Genomic DNA, 10,467 nt, shown 5'->3' with positions numbered 1-10,467 from the left:
CTCCTTCATGACCTGTCTCTGTACTGTCTAACCCCTACCTGCTCCTTAATGACCTGTCTCTGTACTGTCTAACCCCTACCTGCTCCTTAATGACCTGCCTCTGTACTGTCTAACCCCTACCTGCTCCTTAATGACCTGTCTCTGTACTGTCTAACCCCTACCTGCTCCTTAATGACCTGTCTCTGTACTGTCTAACCCCTACCTGCTCCTTCATGACCTGTCTCTGTACTGTCTAACCCCTACCTGCTCCTTAATGACCTGTCTCTGTACTGTCTAACCCCTACCTGCTCCTTAATGACCTGTCTCTGTATTCACTGTAAGTGGCTTTGACTTACAGCGTGTGTTAAATGACTACATAGGAAACTCCCCTTAACTTAGCTTAAGACAACATCACACTTTGTTATTCCCAGCGGGGCGGAGCTCAGCGAACCTCCACGCTCACAAATCTGTCACCTAGGCAAATCAGGGGTGATCTCATCGCCATGATGTCAGTCAACAGAAACAGGACGAGACAAGCCTCATCAGCCAATCAAAGACCAGCAGGAGAGGGTTTAGGAGTGTATTGGAGACTTTGTGCCCACATGAAGGTGATCACAGGATATATGTTGGTCAGAGTCGCTGAGGTTTGTGCCGCTTATTTAAGCTTCTAGATAACTCTAATGACTGGGGCAACAGAATGAAAGACGTGTCAAAACTCGACCGAAGCGTTCGGCACAGACATGAAACACCGAAACTAAACCATCTCGAACCTCATCCCTAAGCCTAACCATCTCCAACCAAACATCTAAACTAAACCATCCCTTACCAAACATCTAAAGTAAGCCATCTCTAGCCTCATCCCTAAACCTAACCATCTTCAACCCAACGTCTAAACGCACCATCTGTTACCTAATACCAAAACTCAACAATCCAAACTATGAGTTTACACCTAAACTATCTGAAACACACAAACACACAACCTAACAACATCAAGCAGCCCTTTTCAAACGCTCGGTAAACAGGAGTGCCGTGCATTCCGTGTTTCCCACAGCTGTGTATTCATGACGGTGCCCACAGAACAACAGTCAGGTTAGGCTAGTTAGCGGTGTGAGCATCTGGTGCTGAGTCCCAGGGGCTTGTGGGTAAGTGGGATCTCCTCTGTGTTCCCACCGGGAGGCCTGTGTTCCCGTCTCTCAAACAGCTGAGTCATCCTCTTGCCCACATGAAGTCCGTCCACCTTTTCCTACTCAGCGGTGTCTGGGGGCCATTTTGTGTTCCCTCTTCTCATTCTCGCTGTTCTTTGTTCCAAAACGTCTGATTTCTGTTGCCTGTGGTGGCAGGTGATAATAAACTGCATCAGAGCTGATCAAATGTTTCCTAATGCCAGGTTAATCCCCTCTCTCTCTCTCTCTCTCTCTCTCTCTCTCTCTCTCTCTCTCTCTCTCTCTCTCTCTCTCTCTCTCTCTCTCTCTCTCTCTCTCTATATATATATATTATGATAGTATAATATAGGTCAGTAGGTCTTGTATCGGAGGACGCCCGGTCTGTGATTAATGGGTTATGACAACTGTTTTTCTAAAGTATATTTTTACAATCTGCACTGTGGGGGAAGTTCGTTCAAAGTTCTTGTTCAGTTTATTTATCTGGAAGCCTCTGCCACGGCTACATCACTCCTCGCTACATCACTCCTCGCTACATCACTCCTCGCTACATCACTCCTCGCTACATCACCCCTCGCTACATCACTCCTCACTACGTCACTCCTCCCTGCATCACTGCTCCATCACTCCTCCCTCCATCAGTGCTAGCTCTGTGAGTCTTCGCTACATCACTCCTCACTCCTTCACTCCATCACTCGATCACTCCTCGCTCCTTCACTCCTCGCTCCTTCACTCCTCGCTCCTTCACTCCTCGCTCCTTCACTCCATCACTCGATCACTCCTCGCTCCATCACTCCTCGCTCCATCACTCCTCGCTCCATCACTCCTCGCTCCATCACTCCTCGCTCCATCACTCCTCGCTCCATCACTCCATCACTCCATCACTCCATCACTCCATCACTCCTTCACTCCTTCACTCCTCGCTCCATCACTCCTCGCTCCATCACTCCTCGCTCCATCACTCCATTACTCCATCACTCCATCACTCCATCACTCCTCGCTCCATCACTCCTCGCTCCTTCACTCCTCGCTCCATCACTCCATCACTCCATCACTCCATCACTCCTCGCTCCATCGCTCCATCACTCCTCGCTCCATCACTCCATCACTCCATCACTCCATCACTCCTTCACTCCTCGCTCCATCACTCCTCGCTCCATCACTCCTCGCTCCTTCACTCCTCGCTCCATCACTCCATCACTCCATCACTCCATCACTCCTCGCTCCATCGCTCCATCACTCCATCACTCCTCACTCCATCACTCGATCACTCCTCACTCCATCACTCCATCACTCCATCACTCCATCACTCCTCGCTCCATCACTCCTCGCTCCATCACTCCATTACTCCATCACTCCATCACTCCATCACTCCTCGCTCCATCACTCCTCGCTCCTTCACTCCTCGCTCCATCACTCCTCGCTCCATCACTCCTCGCTCCATCACTCCATCACTCCATCACTCCTCGCTCCATCGCTCCATCACTCCTCGCTCCATCACTCCTCACTCCATCACTCCTCGCTCCATCACTCCTCGCTCCATCACTCCTCGCTCCTTCACTCCTCGCTCCATCACTCCTCGCTCCATCACTCCATCACTCCATCACTCCTTCACTCCTCGCTCCATCACTCCTCGCTCCATCACTCCTCGCTCCATCACTCCTCGCTCCATCACTCCATTACTCCATCACTCCATCACTCCATCACTCCTCGCTCCATCACTCCTCGCTCCTTCACTCCTCGCTCCATCACTCCATCACTCCATCACTCCATCACTCCTCGCTCCATCGCTCCATCACTCCTCGCTCCATCACTCCATCACTCCATTACTCCATCACTCCTTCACTCCTCGCTCCATCACTCCTCGCTCCATCACTCCTCGCTCCATCACTCCTCGCTCCATCACTCCATCACTCCATCACTCCATCACTCCTCGCTCCATCGCTCCATCACTCCATCACTCCTCACACCATCACTCGATCACTCCTCACTCCATCACTCCATCACTCCATCACTCCATCACTCCTCGCTCCATCACTCCTCGCTCCTTCACTCCTCGCTCCATCACTCCTCGCTCCATCACTCCTCGCTCCATCACTCCATCACTCCATCACTCCATCACTCCATCACTCCTCGCTCCATCACTCCTCGCTCCTTCACTCCTCGCTCCATCACTCCTCGCTCCATCACTCCTCGCTCCATCACTCCATCACTCCATCGCTCCATCACTCCATCACTCCATCACTCCATCACTCCTCGCTCCATCACTCCTCGCTCCATCACTCCTCACTCCATCACTCCTCGCTCCATCACTCCATCACTCCTCGCTCCATCACTCCTCGCTCCATCACTCCATCACTCCTCGCTCCATCACTCCTCGCTCCATCGCTCCATCACTCCATCACTCCTCGCTCCATCACTCCTCGCTCCTTCACTCCTCGCTCCATCACTCCTCGCTCCTTCACTCCTCGCTCCATCACTCCTCACTCCATCACTCCTCGCTCCGTCACTCCTCGCTCCATCACTCCTCACTCCATCACTCCTCGCTCCATCACTCCATCACTCCATCACTCCTCGCTCCATCACTCCTCACTCCATCACTCCATCACTCCTCGCTCCATCACTCCTCGCTCCATCACTCCATCACTCCTCGCTCCATCACTCCTCGCTCCATCACTCCTCGCTCCATCACTCCTCGCTCCATCACTCCTCGCTCCTTCACTCCTCGCTCCATCACTCCTCGCTACATCACTCCATCACTCCTCGCTCCATCACTCCTCGCTCCTTCACTCCTCGCTCCATCACTCCATCACTCCATCACTCCATCACTCCTCGCTCCATCACTCCATCACTCCATCACCCCTCACTCCATCACTCCTCGCTCCATCACTCCATCACTCCATCACTCCTCGCTCCATCACTCCTCACTTCATCACTCCATCACTGGATCACTCCTCGCTCCGTCAGTGCTAGCTCCATCACTCCTCGCTCCATCACTCCTCGCTCCATCACTCCTCACTCCATCGCTCCGTCACTCCTCGCTCCGTCAGTGCTAGCTCCATCACCCCTCGCTCCATCCCGGCTGTACAAACAGCCGGGTTCCAGCGGCTCGAGGCCGGCTCGAGGGGGGAGTCTATATCAGGGTTATCCGGACAGCCTCGTTCATTAGTTACCATGATATTTTTCATGGAACGTTTCCTAAAAAGGGCTATAAAATATGACCCTAATGAAATAAGTGGTGAATTAATAAGTGAAGTGGACCCGTCTCCTCCTCCGCAGACAACAGGGAGAGTTTTCCATCTGTGGAGTCCAGCGTTGACTTTATTATATAACATTACTCTGTCCTCCTGGGAGAGTGAGACACCAGACCACAACTCTGTCCTCCGTGGAGAGTGAGACACCAGACCACAACTCTGTCCTCCGTGGAGAGTTAGACACCAGACCACAACTCTGTCCTCCTTGGAGAGTGAGACACCAGACCACCACTCTGTCCTTCTGGGAGAGTGAGACACCAGACCACCACTCTGTCCTCCTGGGAGAGTGAGACACCAGACCACCACTCTGTCCTTCTGGGAGAGTGAGACACCAGACCACCACTCTGTCCTCCTGGGAGAGTGAGACACCAGACCACCACTCTGTCCTTCTGGGAGAGTGAGACACCAGACCACAGCTCTGTCCTCCTGGGAGAGTGAGACACCAGACCACCACTCTGTCCTCCTGGGAGAGTGAGACACCAGACCACCCTTTTGCCCTCCTCTCTGAGTGAGGAGACGGGTCTCACCAGAGATCCGGATCACGGGGCTTTTAATTTGAAACACGTTGGACCCTCAGACCCGAGTGAGCTGAGCTTCCTCTCCACAGTTCCTCTGAGGTCAAAGCAGCCAAGAGAAATGTCAGTCTGCGAATGAAAGATAAATCATCAATATTTTCTCCAAAAACAAAACTGAAGTTAATGATCCAAGATAACCATTGGTTGATTTGTTTGCTATGTTTTTGTTGCATTAAAATGTTTGAGATTGAGCAATAGGAAATAATATCACGTAACTATAACACTCACGAGGGATTGTATGAAAATGAAATACGTTTCATTTTACTTTATATAAACAGACAGAAACACAGAAACACACACACACATGTGCTTGCATAAATAGGGCCCAGTAACACACACAAGTGTATATACAAACAGACACACGCACACGGTATATACACATAACCACACAAATGCACTGTACACACATAGCAAGAAGAGGGCACACTGGGACACACACACACACACACACACACACACACACACACACACACACACACACACACACACACACACACACACACACACACACACACACACACACACACACACACAACCAGTGTGCTATGCTTACTTTGGTGTCCTCCACAGTGGACCTGTAGCATAGGTTGACGTTGCGCATAGGGTGTGCGTTGGATGAGGTTGTGCGTTGGATGAGGTTGTGCGTTGGATGAGGTTGTGCGTTGGATGAGGGTGTGTGTTGGATGAGGTTGTGTGTGGTGATGAGGTTGTGTGTTGGATGAGGTTGTGCGTTGGATGAGGGTGTGTGTTGGATGAGGTTGTGGGTTGGATGAGGTTGTGCGTTGTGATGAGGTTGTGCGTTGGATGAGGTTGTGCGTTGTGATGAGGTTGTGCGTTGGATGAGGCTGTGCGTTGGATGAGGTTGTGCGTTGGATGAGGTTGTGTGTGGTGATGAGGTTGTGTGTTGGATGAGGTTGTGCGTTGGATGAGGTTGTGCATAGGGTGAGGTTGTGCGTTGGATGAGGTTGTGAGTTGGATGAGGTTGTGCGTTGGATGAGGTTGTGGGTTGGATGAGGTTGTGCGTTGGATGAGGTTGCGGGTTGGATGAGGTTGTGCGTTGTGATGAGGTTGTGCGTTGGATGAGGTTGTGCGTTGTGATGAGGTTGTGCGTTGGACGAGGTTGTGAGTTGGATGAGGTTGTGGGTTGGATGAGGTTGTGGGTTGGATGAGGTTGTGGGTTGGATGAGGCTGTGCGTTGGATGAGGTTGTGCGTTGGATGAGGTTGTGCGTTGGATGAGGTTGTGCGTTGGATGAGGTTGTGCGTTGTGATGAGGTTGTGCGTTGGATGAGGCTGTGCGTTGTGATGAGGTTGTGGGTTGGATGAGGTTGTGCGTTGGATGAGGTTGTGCGTGGTGATGCCTGCGATGGCGTCCACGCTCTCCCGCTGAACATGTGCCGCCCAGCTGGCCGCCGCGGCGCTCAGAGGACTGATGCATGCTGGGACGGCGGACAGGAAGAGGTGTACACTAGCTGGCGGGGTCTGCAGACGGAGGTCTCTGTGGAAACAGCTTCGTACCAGCTGCTCGCATCCGTCTGGTGGGAAGGTTGGAAAACAGAGGAATTACAACAAAAAAAAAATACACTTTATCCACAGGGGGGATTAGAAAGGCACACAGCCTCCAAATCCCCACAAAACGTAATCGACACCAAACAACAACAGCTGCACCTTTGTATTCATTACCACACTTTCCATCAACAGTTTGGCGACAGACAATCTATAACCTTGATACTCAGTAGAAAATATATCTATGTCTGTTTACTTGTCTCAATGACTGTCCTCCTATTGTTTTTCAAATGTGCCTAAAGCACCATATCAATTAACTTTAGTTCTAGTGAATCTTATTTTGTTCTCATCAAGAGCATACCCATCCCTTAACACCTGAATGTTTCAGAGGGCTTGGCTCCACGCTGCGAGCTGTCATGGATAACTGATGCTACTGGGCTGAGGAGGCGGTGGGAGCTAGCGGCCATGTCCTTTGAGCGATGCGATCGTTGTTTTGATACCGATTACCTGTTTTGGGGCCTGACGGTTTCTTAACGAGACACGCGTCATCTGGTTTGTGTAACAGGAAATGACCTCACCGGGAGCGGCGGGAAAAGGGCCTGTGTTTTGATGAGCTACATGCTAGCCGGCAACGATTACCCACTGCCGAGAGGGGGGGAGATGATTATCTTGTATAATAAGCGCTTTTCAAAGATAATTGCCTCCTTCGATCAACTTTATTGGTTCCATATCACCAGTTAGCATTTAACTTGGGAATTGCTACCACCTTGCGCTACCAAAAAATCAGTTAATGCCTCAGGCTTGACGGTAACCAGGCAACAAGATCCCAAACTCTTACTAATCAAAGAGTTTACAGAAATTATTGAATCCAAAACAAACATTTAAACTCGGATGGCTAAGCACACTTTAGGCTAAACATCTTTGTGTGTTTAAGTGTTCAGTCTTTTATAAACCTGGAGAAAGAGTATTTATGAGAAGATAAACGGTAATGGGTGAAGGCCGACAGTAGAGAGGGCAGCAATTCCTGCTGCTCCCAATTAGCTACAAGCGCACGAGAAACAAAATGGAGTCTTCGGTTGTGTGCCATGTCCGACGTGTTTGGCTGCCCTGCCGTCTAAAGCAGGGGTGCTCCTACATGTCCATGCCCTGACCCAGCTCTAGGGGTACTCAGAACCCAAAGCAACACCATGTTTCTATTATTTCTATTATTCATGCACTAAAATATTCACCATCATGTATCCATGTATCCATAATAGCTCTATTCACGATTTCTTTGTCTGAAAACGTATACATATTGTTCCGGTGACCATCTTGCGACACACTTGAAAAATGTGACCATATACCATAGTTTATACCCTACTGCTGGATGCCTGTTAGCCACGACCATGATTGACCAGCACCCGTCATGCTGGAAGGGCCACGGGTAAGGTGTCACCAGGAAGCAACATGTTGAAACGTTGCTTCAGTTTATCTTGACAGCCCGACACTCGAGTCCTGAAGCCAAGGAATGCCCGGCAGGAGCGGAGTCCTCCCAGCGCTCGTATCTCCAGCGGATCAGGAAGGCAGCAGAAGGCGTCGGCCTGCGGTTCTGCCCTGAATGATTCCCTGGCTCGAGAGACGAACTCAACCTCGTTCCAAGTTAGCAAACTCATAGCAAATGTCCGCTGGGCCGAGCCCCGACTACTGCGTTCGTGCTGCTCTGCGCTCGGGTCCAGTTGCTTTTATAAACTTGGCCGTGCACCCCCATTTTCTTACTAGTTGCAGCTTTTATTGTGTTACTTCTTTGTTGCGCTCATATCGACCGTACGCCTCGACTATGCTCCGCCGCCCCTTCGTATAAAACCTACAACTACAACATTACCACATTTAAAATACATTTAAATGGACAGAATTTGCTGACTCAACGTTCCTCCCGACCCTTAAAAAGAGTTTGTGTTTCCTAACCACACCAAACGTGGTAAGAGCGCGATTCAAGGAGGGGGAGAAGGCGAGGGCGGGGAGTGTGATGAGTGAACCCTCTCAGGAGACAGCCTCAGGTCCCCTGGAGGCTGCTGGGATCCAGACGGCATACCAACGTGACGACTGGGCCCCCCCCCCTGGCTGCTCCTCCTCTCCGTGGGGAGCCACAGCTGTGTGCCCCCCCCCCCCCCAAACCACGAGGCTCAAGGGCCTCAGTCATCGGTTTAGACATCACATGTCACCACTTACGCTAAACACACAACAGGGCCAGCCCGGGTTAGAGCGGTGAGGGATGGCCTCTGTGATGTCACTCCCCCCCCCCCCCCCCCCTCCCCCCCTCTCCATCTTGGGGGGGAAATTCCCACTTCATCCTCCTGACAGTACGAAGTGTGAAGAGGGGGATTATAGGTAAGAGGAGGGCCGGGGAGCACGCGTGTGGAATGCCGGAGGGGCTGAGTGCACCTGTAGGGTACCGGCTCCGCGTTGGTCCAGTGATGAGTCAGAGGAGGTTAATACGCGGCGATGATGTAAAGCATGTGTTTCAATGTAGTCTTTCCCTTGGAATGCACCCCTCTCCCAGGGAGCTTTAAGTCGGTAACCACATTAAATACATATAAATAAATCCCCTCACTTCCATGCTTTCCCTCTGCTGGACCGGCTCAACTTCTGAGCGCATTCGAGAGCGTTATGAACAACATGTTTCTGCCTCACTGACGTACATGGAGCTTCCCCGACGGGAGGAAGAGCTCTGCTTCAAACAGAAAGGTCTGTTTTAACGGTGCAGACAGGAGACGCCATTCTTATAGAGGTTTAGGAGTGTGTTAACAAAGACGACCGATCGATCAGATCTTCAGAAGTTCCTCAGAAGAACAAAGTGTCTTCCAAGCCGCGGAGTCTTAGCTGTAGCCCGCAGCTTTGGTTTGGACCGGGAGGGGCCGCATGTCTCTGGGAAGAGGGGCCCCTAGAGAGCTTGGTCATTGGGTTCCGGTTGGCAGGCAGCGGGCCGGGTGCCCGTTGGGCCCCCGTGCTAATGGAAACAAGGGCCACATCGGGCTGGAAACAAGGGCCCCATCAGGGTGGAAACAAGGGCCACATCGGGACGGAAACAAGGGTCACATCGGGGTGGAAACAAGGGTCACATCGGGACGGAAACAAGGGCCACATCGGGGTGGAAACAAGGGCCACATCGGGGTGGAAACAAGGGCCACATCGGGATGGAAACAAGGGTCACATCGGGGTGGAAACAAGGGCCCCATCAGGGTGGAAACAAGGGTCACATCGGGGTGGAAACAAGGGCCACATCGGGGTGGAAACAAGGGCCCCATCAGGGTGGAAACAAGGGCCACATCGGGACGGAAACAAGGGTCACATCGGGGTGGAAACGAGGGCCCCATCAGGCTGGAAACAAGGGCCACATCGGGGTGGAAACAAGGGTCACATCGGGGTGGAAACAAGGGCCACATCGGGATGGAAACAAGGGTCACATCGGGGTGGAAACAAGGGCCCCATCAGGGTGGAAACAAGGGCCCCATCAGGGTGGAAACAAGGGCCCCATCAGGGTGGAAACAAGGGCCCCATCGGCGGACTGCCCGGGACCGTACAGGCCCTGGGGCCCAGGGGAGGACCTAGCCCAGAGTAACCCAACGAGGCTCATTTAGCCGTGGCTAATCCAGCATTATATAAGCGTCAAATGTTTTCATTAAGCACACAATGTTTGGTTTGACGAGTGGATCCTGCTGCGATCTGGAATCATTTGATTTTAATCTATTTCTCTGGCCACACGATGAAGTCAGCAGACGATATCAATTCAGTCGGATCGGGAAGATGACAAAGTGACAGTTGGACATTCCGCGCCAGTTTTTCTTGATGCTGTAAATTCTGTTACGAAACGATTTTGTTATGAAACAACAAGTCTTGATAATAGAGCTCTGTTTTACCATCGTGTCCCATTGTTCTCGGATAAACCCTCCATTGTTACATACCGTTAGAAATCGCTCAATTTCGCCTGGTAAAACGCTGCAACAGCTCTCAGAGTC

Source organism: Gadus morhua, chromosome 21, assembly GCF_902167405.1.
Source record: "Gadus morhua chromosome 21, gadMor3.0, whole genome shotgun sequence".
NCBI classification, from domain to species: Eukaryota; Metazoa; Chordata; class Actinopteri; order Gadiformes; family Gadidae; genus Gadus; species Gadus morhua.
The sequence above is the reverse complement of the archived record's forward strand: the minus strand, read 5'-3'. Positions refer to the sequence as shown.